The sequence below is a fragment of the Neopsephotus bourkii genome, unplaced genomic scaffold (assembly GCF_033783945.1).
Source record: "Neopsephotus bourkii isolate Nb327-2 ecotype Australia unplaced genomic scaffold, CSIRO-AGI_Nbou_v1 NB_1792, whole genome shotgun sequence".
In the NCBI taxonomy this organism is placed as follows: Eukaryota; Metazoa; Chordata; class Aves; order Psittaciformes; family Psittacidae; genus Neopsephotus; species Neopsephotus bourkii.
Genome location: NW_026902266.1, coordinates 12775589 through 12791053, shown reverse-complemented (window position 1 = coordinate 12791053; position 15465 = coordinate 12775589). Strand labels below are relative to the sequence as shown.

Below are 15465 nucleotides of genomic sequence, written 5' to 3'. Positions count from 1 at the left end.
TGTAGTCAGACTAAATATAAGAAATTTTGTATGATGAGGATGGGGACTCAGGATCAGGTTGCTCAGAGAGGTGGTAGATGTCCCACCCCTGGAAACATCCCAGGTCAGGTTGGACAGGGCTCTGAGCAACCTGCTATAGTTGAAGGTTTCTCTGGTTATTGCAGGGGGGTTGGACTAGATGATCTCTAAAGGTACCTTCCAACCCAAACTGTTTTATGATTATGAATTCTGAATGTGTCTCATTTCACTACATCAAAATGCATTTTTAGAGAGAGAGTTGTTTTAAACCCTCTTCTCTTCTCCCTCTTCACTCAGCTGCTCTGTTACTGTGTGTCCTGAACTGACTCTCTGTACACTGTGCAGTGAATTATATAATTGTTCCTTTTCACTGAAGATAAACATAACAAACCCTATTCTACTGATTTTTAAAAACCTGCCAGGTTCTGGTGTGCCTTTGCAACCACATCACCAGTGAAATTGTCAGAAGACCATGGCGTGTGATGACCTGTATGAGCTGCATCTTTTACCATCTATTCTTCTATCAAAGTCTTTTGCTTTCCTGATGCTACTGGGGATACTGTTTCCACAGGTGGGAACTCATAAACTGGGTCTTGTTACTGGAGTATGTTAAGCATTTTGCTCTGATTAAATATTTAGGCAGTGATGATCTGTCTCTTTAATGTAACTTCTCTGGGCTTTTGCTGAAAGAAGAATTTACCTGGACCACTTAATTCTGTTGCTTTCTTTGTGCTGGCATGAGCTCCTGTGTTATATGTAGCACCTGTGCAGAGTAACCAATCTGAAATACAAGTTGAGAATTTGTGATGTTTAATTGGCTTGAGCTCACCTCCCAGTCGCATGAATACTGGAGCTTACACAAAGACAGTGATGGGACCAAGTAGCTGTACTTAAAGCAAAAGGAAGGTGACAGGATCTTGCTTCTGGAAATTGTGTCATTGTGTCAGGAAAAATACAGTATTTGGTGGGGCAGAGAAAGATGTTGGGAAGAAATATGTGAAAATGCCCACTGTATCAATGTTTCTTTATGTCAATAACAGTTTCAGGACAGACAGCATGCAAACCATGCTTGGATTTTGAGGGATATACAAGAACTCTAAATGTGAATAGAAAGACTTCATTTTGCGCGAGTGAGAGTCGCTTGTTGAGCATAAAATGGATATTGCAGAAGGACTGAAAACTTACAGCTTATTAAACTCTAAGACATTAGTTTCACTCTTCAAAACAGTATGTATGCATCCAAGAAAATCCTTCCTTTACAGTTATGGGTATGATGCTGAAGTCAAGAGAGACTGTGTCTGCAGGCATACAGAGGTGAGAGATGACAGACTCACCAAGTTGTTTTCATTAAATGTGTGGTGCTTGAAGAGAAAGGGCACATATTATTTTAATTTTATGGATCAGTAAGTATGTTTCCCTGTTGCACAACAATTGCTTCAAAACTGATCAGTCTTCCTGCACTGTAGGCTTCGTATTCACCCTTGCCTAAAGCACCCTGCACTGCCGGCAGTTACCATTCTGGAAAGCGTCACTTTTCAAAATGCATTGCCAAAGTGCAAGTCACAGGTGAATCAGAGCACACCTAATCCCTTACACAGCTACGGTACCTTCTTGTAAACATTTCTGAAATTGTCCTAGGCCCATGAATGCAAACTATGGCATTAAGAGACAGACTTGCTTTCAAACTGATAAATATATTAGTTCTTATTGTTGTCATGGAATTTGTGGCATATTCCTACAAGGAGGAATGTGCTTGTCACACCAGACTGTATATTCAATGTTTTCTTTACCCTTTCCCCATTCTGATTCTTAGTTTACAGCAGTGTCTTGTCCAGGTGTGATGAAGTATTCATGACATTCCTCTGTCATGAAGGTGATACCATTAACTCTCACCTGTCTTTCAGAATGCTCTCTGCAGCTGTGGCTTCTCTTACCTGTTTTCACTGATCTGATCAGACTGCTACGGAGATCTTTTTTATATTGCAATTCCAAATATTCCAGATATTCCAAACCACAAATTGTACAGATCTGAAACATGAATTTATTCATTCTTACTGTTCATCTATCCCATGACAGTCACCATATGACTGAGGAGTTCTAGGAAGCAACTGGTCATTTTCAAATGGTATACTTTCTATTGAATAAGATGATTTTTACCATATACCTTTCACATTGTAAATCAGATATTCTGCTGTATTTGGTTTGATAAATAACTCCACAAGTCAACTAAAGACACAAAATGAAGAGGGGGAATAGCTTGCCTATTTTAGTCATAGGGAGTGGCAATTCTTTCAAGTAGTGCAGAGATAGGATTTTGTTTTAAAGTTGAATTGCTGTTGGTTACAAGTCATTACTGTTTGTGGTATGCCTTTGTATAGTTGCTATACCTTTAACAGTCCTCCCTCTGCTGAAAGTACCTGTCATTTCAGAAGCTAGGGTCTGAATGAGAGCACACATGTGCAGCAGGTCAAAATGTATCTGCTCTGCTCTTAAGGAAGACATTTCTGGGGTGGGATGCTCTTTTTATATATAAGTATATATATATATGTATATATATATCACTCTCTTTGTATTTGATCTTCTTCCTGGACAAGATCATCATAATTTATTTCCCTAGTGACTCCTGAAAATACAGATATTTATATATCTATATATATATAGGTATATAAACTAACTTGAACGTCCCCTCTACTCATGTGCTGGAGTGTGGTTGTCACCCTTTCAGGTAAAGATGATGGACCAGTGAACATGTTTTTTGCTTGTTATTTATCTGAACTTTGCAAACTGGTGCTAGGTTGCCTAACACTGTTACTCCCCAGCTTCTGGATGCTGCCCCACATCCTTTTCTACCCCTCTGAATCATTATCTGTAACAGCTTGTCATGAATGAGGCTTCATGGGATACATTACAATCCCTTTTCCCTACTGGAATTTCTCCTGGGCATGATGGAGATAAACTGACAAAGTTGTTTGAGAAAAGCTTGCACTACAGTGTTGATACTGTTATTGTCTGGAAAAATAGGATACTTGAGCTGCCTGCTAATAATCTGGCAGCTGCATGTTAATAACCTTTCATAAAATTTAAACATCCAAGAAATTGTGTGCTCTGGTAGCAGCTGAATCTGCAGTAGATGGGGAGTTTTTAAGATGACGATGATCAATTGTTCACAAACAGAAATGGATATAATATTCTGTTAGGAATTATTTGTATTAGACATTACAATGAGACATTTATGTACATTAGGAACTGGGGAACATTTCAGAAGAGGAGGCAAAGGAAGGAAGGGTTGAAACCTTGGTTAGAAAAGAGCTGGGTTACTGGCCCTGAAAGCCTAAGAAAATACTAAAAACTGGTAGGAAGCTGACAGTTGGAGAGGAGCACAAATGTCAGTTGGCTGTGATCCCCCAAACCAGCTGTGGCTAATTCTCAATGTGTGTCTGAAAAGGCTGGGAAGAAAGCAACACAACTGCAGTAAGCAGGGAAAGCAAATCAGACTCCTTCCTATGTTGGTTGACAGTGTGGCTGATACAGTTGGCACAGATCAAGAGCAAAATTGCTGGTGCTAGAAGCCTGGAAAATGAGATGGGAGAACCGTGATGCTTGGTTTTATATGATGAGCCTGACAGAGAGGCAGTTCAGAGACCTTGCAGAAGGAGGGTAATTGCTGGGTGTGATGTTCTCAGGCTAACTTTATACAAATCGACAGATTTGCATGTGGAGGGCTTGCATTGTTTTGAAGTCTAAAATGAAGTGTAACAGAATGAAATTATTGTTGAAAAATAGAAAATGGTATGAAATCGCTGTGTTTAGAAGTATCACACTGTAACATAAAAATGTGGTTAGGACTGTATAATTACCCCCACCCTCAACTGGGATATAGGTAGATGATAAGAGTCCAGAGAACCTGCAAATCCAGGACAGGTAGTAATACCAGGATGTTTCAGTTGCCAACAGAATTAATGCCTCATCATCGATGACAGGACCTAAACCAGTTGTTTGTTAGTTTTTTTCAGGCAGCAAATAGCTGCTTTCCAGAACAACTTGTCTTCAATCCCAGAAAAGATCTGTCCTGGCTTTGGTCCTGAACAGGGCACAGGACCAGCTCAAGAAGTATTGTGGGAGAGCTGCTCTGTAATAGCAATTACAATGTGATTAGGTTTAACACTGCAGAAGGAGAGACTAAATAAAATAAATCCAGAACAAAACTGTTCAATTTAAAGAAAGGGAACTGCATACCAACAAAGTCAAAAGGATGAGAAAGTATTAATGGAGGAGCAGGCTAAAAAGCAAGGAGCCTAGGGGTAGCCTAGAGACTGTATTATAATTCAAGACAAACCCTGTGATAAAAACAGAAAAGAAAACACAGTGATCCAGTAAAAACCCTACATGTCTCAGTAGAAAATTAGGGTGATTATCATGTAGAAAGGATTGGCATTTATAACAGAAAGTTTGTCCTCCAGAAAAGAACAGGAAAGTCTGTAAAAATCATGGCAGATCAAATGTAACCAGGAAATTAAAAAGGCTAAAAGAGAGTTTCAGGAGCCCCTTGCATAGGATAAATAAAACAAAATAAAATAAAATCTTAATTAAAAGTTATTTTAGTATAAGCAGGAAGATAGGAAGATTTGTAAGTCCTGTCCATGAAAATGTCCTCTAGAAAGGATGCTGTGAATGATAGACCATGAGTCTGACTTGCAACCTTCCAAAGATGGTAAACTTGATAGTAAAGATTAATGAGCATATAGATAAACTCTTGGGGAAAAAAGACCTCCATCAGAACTGGATAAAAATGAGAAATAAGAAATTTTGAGTTTCCTTGCCATCCTTTCAGTTATGTGAATTGGCTCAAGGTACCTGTGGTTACTATACCAGGTACTTATTTGTACCTGCTATGCAGTCTCACCTGTGATAACTTTTGTCTGGCTTGTTTTCATTAAGCTAAAGCAAGACAAAAATCTGTATTTTCAGGAGTCACTAAGGAAATAAATTATGATGTTTGTCCAGGAAGAAGATCAAATAAGAAGAGAGTGAATAGCAGGGTGTCTGTAATGACGTGGAGTGCACGTGTTGGTGGTGAGGAAAGACAGGGTGATGCATAGACCAGGTGGCAAGAGAATACTGGGTAATGTGTCCCGTACATAGGAGGCAACAAAGCTGCTGGAAGGATGGACGGAGACAGAATCGTGTGTAGGTCTGTGGCATATGCAGAAGCAAGGAGTGTGTGTATTATATGAAGGAAAGCGATTCCTTAGATGGGTGTTTTCTTGTGTGGGGCTGTCATGGCTGTCATTCCTCCACACACCTGACCACCTAGCTATTGTGTGCAGACTCCATCCCTGCTTCTTTAAGGACCCTGTATTCTTGGATCTTGGTTTTGCCTGCTTCGGACTTACAAAAAGCCTTTGAAAACACTGAGCAGCTCCTTAAGCGAGAATATTTATACATTTCTAATTCCAGAGGCTGCTGTGGTAACTAAATACATGATGAAGTCATAAGGCCTAAAGAGAGCTCAGGGTCTTAGTGTAGTCAATAAATTTAAAGGAAGCGTATTTGTAAAGTGTTTGGAGAAATAAACCAAATACCACACTGCAGTTATTATGGAATCATCAAAGCTAGCATCTCTGGCATTCTAAAATATGCTCTCCAAATAGCACATTTATTACCCAGAGGAGGGTTAAGCAGCAAATTCATTTGTGACTAATACCACAGACCCATCAAGGAAGCATATGTTTTTCAACTGTCTGAATTATCATTCTTCTCTAAACGGATCTATTGATCATTAATGATCTAGAAACCCTTAGGGCATGACAGGCAAGTGAGAAAAATCCAATAAACTCTCCACCACTGCAGAATACCCAGAAGCGAAAATGCTATGATTGTGTCCTTATAACATGGCTGTGACTGTGAAACACTGCATGAATTAGTAAACAGCTTCTTCTGGAGGCTACAGGCTGACCTCCAGTTCTCTTGGCATATACAGAGATCTACTCAGTAAAGCTATTCATTCGAACAGTATCTATTTTCAAACGACATATTATAAATTAGAACTGTATTTATGAAGATAACGGAGTGTGTAACATACAAACTCCTGCTGAACACAGCTTTTTCTTTTTTAGTTTAAAGCAAACTGAAGCATTTTTAGCAAATCAGTATGTTCACTTACATGAAATTAAGACATTGCCAATGAAGACATGACTGAACCTAACTTACCTTCCATGCCTTACTGAGTTAAAAATCCTGGTATGTGCCCTTTACTGTGTGATAGTGAATGAGATGAGAAAACCCTAATTTGATTCTTCCATCAGAAGTCACTCAATATCATAATTTTCTACCAGCTTTCAGACATTTAAGCATGTTTATCTCCTTATTAAGAAGCAAGAAATCCCTGCTTTAAGGAACTACACACTACCTCTTAGACTTACCAGTAAAAAAAAATCTGGTATTATACCACAGGTTGTGATATCAAGAGGGGTTGCTGGTCAAGGGTATCTGGGGCTAATCAGTCAAGGCCTGACTGAGAAAAAGTGTTTTTTACCTGTTGTCCAGTGTCTATCCAGTAATTCCCATCCTGTCCGCCCCTTTAACTATGTTATCTCAGAGGCATTACCCGCTACCACTGTCACTGATGGTCTTGGCCTTGTCCAGCAGTGGGTCCAACTTGGAGCTGGCTGCCATTGGCTCTGTCAGACATAAAGGGAAGCTTCTAGCAGCTTTTCACAGAAGCCATCCCTGTAGCCCCCTCTCTTCCCCCTGCCAACCTTGTCCCGTAAACCCAATACAGGTGGCCATAGAGTTTAAGGGATAAAACTTTCTGTAGATTTCATCCTCCCTATAAAACCAGGCTTGAGGCCAAAAGCCTGTCAGCCATCTCCTATCAGTGCAGCACAGAAGACATTTCTCAGCCACATTTGGCACTGCAAGCAGGACAGCATGTCAGCTCTGATTAGTGTACTAGTGTCATGGTTTAACCCCAGACAACTACTTATTCACTCCCCCAACAGGATGAGGGAGGGAATCAGAAAAGTAAGAAAACATTTTAATAGGTAAAGCAAAAGTTGCACACACAAGCAAAACAAAACCAGGAAAGCATACACCACTTCCTAGGGTCAGGCAGGTGTTCAGCCATCTCCAGGACAGCAGGGCTCCATTACACATAATGGTTACTTGGGGAGACAAACGCCATCGTTCTCAGCACCCCCCCTTATCTGCTTCTTCCTCAGCTTTATATGCTGAGCATGATGCCATATGGTGTGAAGTATCCCTTGGGTCAGCTGGGGTCAGCTGTTCTGGCTGTATCCCCTCCCAGTCCTTGTGCACTGTCAGCCTGCTCGCTGATGGGATGGGGTGGGGTGAGGAACAGAAAAGGCCTTGGCTCTGTGCAAGCACTGCTCAGCAGTAAGGAAAATATGCCTGTGTTGTCAGCGCTGTTTCCAGCACAAATCCAAAACAGAGCCCCATACCAGCTACTATGAAGAAAATTAACTTTACCCCAGCCAAAACCAGCAAAACGAGTACTAAAGTGTTTTATAGTACGGCTGCTCTAACCTGCCCTTTGTACATGTTAGTTTATCCTCTGATGTGCACAGCATGACCTGTATTTGCTATGTTGCTCCTGGAATAGTTGAATTAACTGTGCATTATGCTCCATTGCATAGTACAGACATGCCCTCTTTCTGCAATGAAATCATTTGTATGTAAGAAGAGAGGGAGGAAGATTCATACTAAAGTCCAAATTTCTTTCTTTAAAGCAGTAAAGGAGTAGTTTGTGCTGAGTAAAGTACTGGCTTTTGACAGTGAACAAATAAAAACAAAAGCAAACAGTGGACAGCAGTTCAATAAGAGAGCAATCAATCTGTCCTAACTCTAAATAAGGCATGGGTCATGTAGAGGAAATAGTAGATGTGCATGTAGTAAAGACATGTATCATCATGAATATGCACAGTCTTAATCCTGCTATTTTCTAATTCATTAACTCCTGACTATACTTTTTTGCGCAGACTATAAGAATAATTATAAGAATTACAATTCTTACACAATTATAAGAATAATAGATTATTCTTATGAGTAACATATAAAACATATTTAAGAAATTTTAGTTTAACTATGCTGTAATCTTTGTAATAGGTTTTTTTTTTCATTTTTGAATGGTGAGCTGCATGATATTTCTGGTACTCAGGTGCATATATGTGTTTAGAATATAAAGAACAGTGAATTAAATAAAGCTTCCAATGTACTTTTTGTAGGCAGCCACATTTGTCTTGGGTTACTTATTATTTTGTCTAACATACATAGACAGTGCTTCACAGGTTGATATGCCCCAAATAAACTTGCCAGATACCTTTTAGATAACAGACTAGAAAGAAAAGCTAATGCTGTGGATACAAATCAACCATGTTTTATGAGCTAACCTCCTAATAAATATAGTGTAGAATAAAGCAATTTAAAAATCTGCTAGGAATGAAACAAAACAAACAGAAAAAAGGAACAAGTGATTTAGGACAGTTTTAGATTAGATACTGGGGGGGGGGGGGGGATGGCTGGATGGGGCTTAGAGCAACCTGGTCTAGTGGAAGGTGTCCCTGCCCTTGTCAGGGGGTTGGAACTGGATGAGCTTTAAGGTCCCTTCCAACCCAGACCATTCTGTGATTCTACACTACAGCACAAGAAGCAAGAAATATGGCTTGATGTCAAGGTGAATATGACAGAGTTCTTGACTGGAGAGAGAAGACTGGTTCTGCACAGTAATGGGAACCTGGAAGGAGTGAAAAATTATGAGAGAGTGAACTATAAAGTGGAGGGAAGAAGATCCTGATCCAACAGCATCAGGAAACAACACAAGAACTCGGTCTCCCTGCTTACTTGCAGTAGCTGTTAAATAACTTTGATGTATCTTTTGATAATTGTGACACAGTAAGTGATCTTACTCATTTTACAGGCTTCAGATAAGCCAGGTCAGTGATTCACCCTGGTTATAAGAACTTCTTTGCACACCTCCAAGAACTAGTTTGTGATGGGACCAAAAAAGTTCCCTTCAAAGGCTCAGTACTGCCTTCTTTAGCTAGCCAAGTTGATGGGCAATTGTGCTAATTACTTGGCATGTGACATGAGTCTAGTGGCTTTTTATTTATTTTGGTTAATAATAATAATGAAGATGGTAATAATAAATTCCTATTGATTACTAATTATTGGACTAATTAATTAATCCGTATCCTCTGTTGTATTTTAATAAAAGTGTGTGATACATATAGATTTCTGCTTCCTGGAAAAAACAAGCATTTTCTCTCTTCATTATTTCCTGATAAATTAATAAAAGATTATTTTGCTACCTCTTTGATGATGCTGGAATCAGATTCTATGTGTGGATTTTACTCAGACCACTATAGTTCAGGTCAGATCATTTTGTTTCATCTGATTCTGATGTAATTCAGAAGTTTTCCCTTTTATTACTCTGGTAAATTGTTATTGTCTTAGGCCATCATCTTTTCTCTGCTTAAATGCAAACATTAGGATAGACATGCTGTATCTGAAAAAATCTACACCATTCTGCAAGTATGGCTCACTATAGCATTACAATTCTGTACTTAACAGATTAGGGTAAATCACACACTAGGCATTATAACAAAGCTTTGGGATTTATGGATGTAAGGTGAGGTTGGCACCTCCTTAAGAGGACTTCTGAGGCTAAAGGGAGTTTGCTGCTGAACATCTTCAAGGAGTTTTCTTGGGCACAAACATGTCATGCTTTCATTAACAACCTTTGTGCAATAATGAAGAGTTTGCTAATGAAAACTGCTGTTAGCACGCAGCTGGGAAGCACTGGTACTGTGCAAGGGAGTTACAGTATGATAAAGAGGAACTGAATAACCTTGAGGACAGGCAAGTGATAAAAGAAATTCAGTAGCTGAGAGAACAGGTTCATGCACTTAAAAATGGTTCGTAAGAGCTTTCCCCGTGAGACAGTAGCTGCCAACCAAAGTTAAGATCAGAATCCACTAAGTTTCAGTCACTGTTTATGTGAAAAACTGTTTATAACTTAGACATTATGGCACTCTTACTAAATCAAAGCTGATTAAAGTTCTACAAGATACATTTTCCTGTCTTACCTATTTGCACAGCCTTCCTGGAGACAAAGGCTAGGTGGCTACACCCAGTAGACACTGAATAGCAGAAACTTGTTTCACCTGCTTAGCACAACAGCACAAGAAGAACAGAGGCTTAAACTCACTTGCCCATCCAATCTGGAGACAGAATCTGAGTCTTTCAGGAGAGTATATTAGCAAATTGGATCAAGAACATTCTGCTGCAAGTTTTCTGTATTCTCCAGTTGGAATACTTCCACTATTTGTAAAATAATCACAACATTTACTATTAATTGCAACAGGAACTGCAGTTGATCTTACAAACAAATCATCCAGATAGCAAGCTGTGGGATCATTTTTGCTTTCTGGCCCAAAGACTTACCAAAGGTTTTGTTGGTTAGTTTTGAGAGGTAACTGCCTTTTCCAGTGTTAAACGCTGGCAAATCCATTCCTCAGCAGATAGGTTTCTTGAAGAAGGACTTGAGTGTGTAAGACTGATAATTTTTTCCCAGCTGTATTAGGCCTTCTAATAAAAGGTGTCATTTACCTTGACAAATGTTGCTCCCATTTTGTAGGCACGTGAAAGTGCAGTTTCACAACTGGCTTCTGTACTGCTGCTGAAAGCTGGGGGTTAGTTCCCACTGACTTCCCATATGCTACTTCTGTAACTTATATTGCATTATGGTGAAACTTCACCCAGAAGAGAAAAATAAAAATGTTACTGCCAGATCAATTGACAAATGTTGGTATTAGAACCAGAAAAGGGATGGAAATGTCTAGCAGGCAGAGTGGTACTGCCCCTTGGGCCAGCACTGGCCTTGTGAGTGTGATGAAACAGTGCCTAAAGGATCCTGGGTCATCGTTAATGTACTGCCAGCACAAAGTACAGTGCTGCTTATGCTTCCCTTCAACTCAGACCAGTCTTTGCACACCAATTTTAATTTAGAAGGAAAGACTGACGAAAATATATTTGAGATGTCCATTTTAACATCGTAAGTGGTAACCCATAATCTCAGCTGACAAGAAGTATTTTATCAATCCACAAAGATGGGACCCTGGGAACAAAATGCTGCTCAAAAGCTAGTTACTTATCTTTTCTCTCTTAAATATCTTCTGGCAGTGATCTTGCAGTGGCATCTCTCTCGTTAGTTTTTGCAACTGAAGGGCTTCCTCCCCTCCTCGTGAGATCTTTTGTGCTGTACAACAGTTCTCAGGTTTACTGTTGTTTCAAGTTCCCTCGTGGATTTTTTCCTTTTCAAAGAGTTTCAAAGTAATCCTTTCTTACTGATCTTTCACAATCACTAAAACATTGGGAGAGCATACAGTGACAGAAAACAATAAAGTTAAGGCAATTCCCAGCTGAGGATGATACAGCACTATATGTCCATCACATATATTCAGGCATTAGAGAGAAAATTAAGCAGCTTGTTTAAATTGTGGCATTGTGTCTGTGTATTGAAAGGACATAAAACACTTCCCATCATTAAATGACAATTTTAAGGTCAGGGTGCTCAAATGTCTCTTATTTTTTTTCTAAAACAACCGTTCATTAGCGTGTTTGTTTAAACAGTAGTACAGACTCTGCTGTCCTCACTGCACAACAGTGGCTGCAGTGGTTTGATTGCAGCTGCCATGATAGTCCATCAGGATAGTCACTCAGACATCAGCAGCACAACATGTCTGCTTTGTTTTCCAGTGGAAAAAATGCAGTTTTTAAGCGGTCAAGTTACTGCCTAGTGAAAAGTGTAAACAGGTTCATATAAGCAGTGGTAGCAGGTGCAAGCCAGTGCCTCTACTTTAGTTCTTTGCTTTCCACAGAATTTTGTTTCTGCTTGCAGAACATTTTTATTTAAGGGTAGTAAAATTTGGGAAATCAGTGTTTATAATGGAAATTGTGACCTGACTTTAATATTGGTCTCACTGCCTGCTGAAAAAGCTGTACCTTAAGAAATACTATGACAAACCTGTCTCTACAGTGAAACACACACAAAAGAAAGCACATATACAAATAACTATGTGCAGAGTTCAGTATGGAACCAGAACAGCAAGAAACTTGAGGAGGAAAGCCCTAAATGTCTCCTGTGCCAGGAGAAAAACAACTTTATTTTTGCTTTGCATTCGTCTGCATTTAAGTTAGATGGCATGCTCGGTGTTTGCCTAGGGATATCCATCAGAACGCAGTCACCTGTGTGCAGGGAGTGCATGGGATAAGTGCCCAGGCCCACTCTGTCCTCTGCTACCAGAGCTTTCCAGGCTGTGCTGGTACCGGCCACAAGGCAATGCCTGAGGAAGGGCTCTGCTGCTTTTGCTCCTGAGGGAAGTGTGGCCATGAAAAAGATGAACACTGGAGGTGTTGCTGCTTTGTCTGGAGCTCCAGGAAGGTATTTTTGACCAGAAAGATGGAGTCCCATGTGATTTCAGAGGAGGGAAAGCAGCTGTGCTACCTGGAGAAGTTGAGTAGTTAATGGTAGGTGATGAGATTAAATTACTGGGGGGAGGAGGGGGGTAATAAGACCCACACGTTTTAATCCCTGAAGTAAAACCGGACTGTTCTGCTTTTATACTTTGATACTGTTTTTAAGGCTAGGACCCCTCTGTGTGTACAGGATGAAGGGCAGTGGGGTGAGGCTTCTCCCATCCGGCTGCACTGCCAGCTCCAGGCCGGCAGCCGGGACCGAAGAAGTTCGTGTGTGAGACAGCAGAGCAGGCGGGGCGGACACATGCCGCTACCCTCGCTGCTGCAGCTTCCTCAGGCGCCGTGTCAGCTTGACCTGCTCTGGGAGAGGGCCAGCAGCCTTCGGGAGGTTCCCGGCACCGCGGCCTCCGCATGCCCGTAGCTCCGCGTAGCTCGCAGTAGCCTCTCAGGCTGGCGCCCGTAAACCTGGCCGGGGTCCGCAAGATGGCGCAAGCGGGCTCGCGCTGCCTGAGGGAGTGTCGTGGTTTAAACCCAGTCAGCCACAAATTACGCAGTCTCTCTCTCACCCCCCCCCCCCACACCCCCACCCCCACTTCTTGCCCTCCCCCTGCTCCCGGAGGGATGGGGAGGAGAACTGAAAGAATGTAGCTCCCACGGATTGAGATAAGAACAGTCCAGTAACTAAGGTATAACACAAATCACTGCTGCTACCACCAATAATAATAATGATAAGGGAAATAACAAGGGAAGAGAATACAACCGCTCACCACCCGCCGATGGATAACTCACCCCACCCTGCCCGACCGAGCACCGACCAATACCTCATCCAACTCCGCAGTGCCCTAGCCCTTCCAGGTAACTCCCAGTTACATCCTGGGAATGACGTGCTGTGGTATGGAATACCTCTTTGGTCAGTTTGGGTCAGGTGTCCTGTCTCTGCTTCCTCCCGGCTTCCCTCCTCCCTGGCAGAGCATGAGACTCAGAAAGTCCTTGGTCAGAATAAACATTTGAGCAGTAACTAAAAACATCGGTGTTATCAGTGCTGTTCCCAGGCTGAAAGTCAAAAGCACAGCACTGCACCAGCTACCAAGAAGGAGAAAAATGACTGCTACTGCTGAACCCAGGACAGGGAGCCACCGCCTCCTGGAGCCACAGTGTCAGCGGTAACAGCAGCGGCCACAGGAGGTCGGTGCCAACTTCGGCAGAGAGACCAGCGCTGCGTTCTGAGCTTGGGAAGTCTCACTCAAAATGGTACTTTTGCAATGTGTACAAACACAACCCACGTCAAATTCAGTGCTGCATATGGCTTCTGGTCTGGGATTCTGGGTTCAGCATCCATTTTCAGTGCCCTTTTGCCTTAAAGCTGTGAGTGAGTGTCTCTTGAGGGGATTGACATTAAATTTCGAAGAGTTCACTCGATCATAGCTTTAAAGCAAAGCTTGTTTGCCCTTACACAGAGACATTGTAATATTTACATACAGATGGTGGATTTTGGAGTGTCTTGGATTTGTTTGGTGTGTAGGACATGAGGAAAAGCACTTCCTGTGGGGCAGAAGAACTTCTGTTTACTTTTAAGTCTTTAACAGACTTAAGAGAGAAGAAAAGTAGGTATGGCAGGTTAGGTTCTTCCCGTCACTTCCCAGAAACGTTTGTTTCTGATGAGAAAGAGATGAAACTCTTGGTGGGCAAGCAGGAAGCTTGTGAGGAATGGGCTGAGTTCAGTCTCTAGCAAGGACACTGAAACAGGATTGCCATCAGCAGTAGTTCCATCAATGTCCTTATCCTCTTTGTTAATGTGAATGTGGCTTAGAAGGCCAATTAATATTATGCCTTAGTCTTTATGAGGGATCTTGTTCCCAAATTTTGGGACCCACAGCGGGCTGACAATGAGGTTATGAAATGGTTACGCCTGAAGTAAAACTAACTTAAGAGCTGGATGGCAAACCTGGGGAGGACGATGTGAGGAGTTCTTTCAAGAATGGCAGGAGAAACTAGCCTGAAGTGAGGACAGCTTTAAAAAAAAGCAACCTTCAGTTATGACTGCTTGAAGAACACCTAAACTAGCCTGCAGATGTGAGGAAAATGCCCCCAGAATGCAGCTACCTACTGGTGTCCAGTTGATTTTAGAAAGGAATCTGAGTTGCTTGTCTGAACCAAGCTTTCTGTCTTCCCCAAAGAATCTATTCCAACTCTAAAACCTTATTTTAAGAATTAACATTTCAAAACAAGCTGTTGGAATTTCAGTGGTGCTGCAATTGGCCATCTGCTATTTTTTTCTAATTCTAGCTTATGTTCAAATAAATCTGTCTCATTTTCGCAAAAGTATGTTCTAGGACTTGTATGTTCTGTCGCTGCACGATCCTCTTGGTTTTGGTTTTTTTAATACAGTGGTTCTGTGTCTCAGAACTTAAAAGGTTTATGAGGTAAGAATGAGGTAATTCTGAGGTAGGAATGGTTTATTTTTACCATTCCCTTTTTCCAAATTTAAGAAATGGTTCTACATAGCACGTGTTATTATTCTGAACAGGAAGTGAGAGGAGGATCAGTCGTCGTAATCTCTGCATAAGGATTCTGTGTAGCTTTTGGTGATTTGACTTCCAGAAAGAGTACTCTGCTATCATAAACACTTACAGTGCTCTAAATAAAAAGAATATGCTCAGGGGTTTATTTATCTCTCTTTTTCAGACGTTGTTGCTGTTATAAAAGCATGAACTGAGTAACTGATGGGCAGATTTCCAAAAAGGGTGAATGTTTAGCAAGGTTAACATTCCAGAGGAATAACAATATGGAGCACATCCTGATTCTGATTAATCTAGAAGTCGTTAAGGGGTGCATCTTCTACCTACCATGTTACTGCAGTAATTTCCTGTGTTTTGGGGAGATTTGCACAGCCAGAGCAGAGCTCCCAGACCGGGCCCTGATCATGAGACGAGTGCTCACCATCCCGCTCGC

At 41.2% G+C, this 15465-nt stretch overlaps 1 long non-coding RNA gene across 2 annotated transcripts in view; it reads right to left on the bottom strand.

Moving 5' to 3' along the window:
* The window catches only part of LOC133226558 (uncharacterized), a 66571-nt gene extending 53563 nt beyond the window's left edge, over positions 1-13008 (bottom strand). For both annotated transcript variants that reach the window (XR_009729554.1, XR_009729553.1), the window contains exon 1: positions 12283-13008. This is a non-coding gene — a long non-coding RNA (uncharacterized LOC133226558). The remainder of the gene's footprint in view (positions 1-12282) is intronic.
* Between the last annotated feature and the right edge of the window lie 2457 nt (positions 13009-15465).